Genomic DNA, 1,126 nt, shown 5'->3' with positions numbered 1-1,126 from the left:
CCTTTGACAAGATAGAAGCGGATTTTCAATCTTCTATCAAGGAACGTGAAGCAGAAAAATAAGTGAGCAATGAGGAATGAGCCAAATTTTAATTGTGCCACAACTTTATAGGGGTCTAAATTGATGGCCAAAAGCGACGTAAATCTTGATTAAGGTCGTATCTTTCCGGATTGATTAAGACAGGGAAGCACCGGAGCGGAAATCCTTTGATTTGGCAAGTTTTGTATTGCTTCATTTGGCTGCCATTGCACAAAATTGCACGTTGACATTTTCAGACATCCCTCTCTCCCCACCCCCTCCCCCTCCCCCCATACACACACATTCTGTTCATTTCTCTCTCTCTCTCTACCCCTCTCTCTCTCTCTCTCTCTCTCTCCCTCTCCGTGTGCCGTGTACTGTAAGCACACTGCTATAATTCTGAAGCCTACAAGTGGAGAAGTCGCAGATTTCTTACAGGGATTATCGAGAGGATTATGACGTGTCTTTCCGGACCATGACACCAATTAATTATTATGGTCAGTTGACGTCGACGGCCGATCAATGGGAACTTAAGTTGACCTGTTCATTTTTTGTGTGTGAATGAATACTTCAAACGTTTGGTGAGTTGTTTTTTTCCCACTCTTAATAATAATTTTCTTGATTGTTTCTGCTTTTGTACAGTGTAATTTCTCTTTTAAGAGAAAAGTGGTTTTTGTTATTATAATAATGCCATTAGTATTAAGTCTGTGATTTTATTCTCTGCCTCGCTTAATTTGTCAGCTAAGATAATTTGTTTAATAAACGAACTGCCTAGATCTACTTGCCTTTATCACGGCAGCCTAGAGAAAGAAAGAAGGAAAGAGAGAAAGAAAGAAGTCAACGAATCAACACGTCAACGAATGAATGAATGAATGAATGAATGAATGAATGAACCGCATTTGTATAGCCTTATCCCTGCTCAACAGCAAACTATCCGCTTTTTAAGTCTATATTATTGCCTTTGGCGTAGAATACTTAAATCATCGTGTATTGCTTTCGACCGCCACAACAGTCCTGTATAATTAACGGACTACAGTCTTGCGGCGGTCACCGCATCTTGCGAACACATTCGAACCTGCTCTAAAACAGCCACTTGTCCAAGACAATC

The 1,126-nt window shown here is 40.4% G+C and overlaps 1 protein-coding gene across 1 annotated transcript in view; it reads left to right on the top strand.

Moving 5' to 3' along the window:
- Positions 1–410: 410 nt before the first annotated feature.
- The window catches only part of LOC101846173 (dorsal-ventral patterning protein tolloid), a gene marked incomplete in the record, with an annotated part of 12,911 nt that continues 12,195 nt past the window's right edge, over positions 411–1,126 (top strand). Inside the window, 1 exon segment of the mRNA XM_035970835.1 lies at positions 411–593.

The sequence above is a fragment of the Aplysia californica genome, unplaced genomic scaffold, assembly GCF_000002075.1.
Source record: "Aplysia californica isolate F4 #8 unplaced genomic scaffold, AplCal3.0 scaffold00001, whole genome shotgun sequence".
Lineage (NCBI taxonomy): Eukaryota > Metazoa > Mollusca > Gastropoda > Aplysiida > Aplysiidae > Aplysia > Aplysia californica.
Note: the sequence above shows the minus strand (reverse complement) of the source record. Positions and strands in the feature narration are given on the sequence as shown.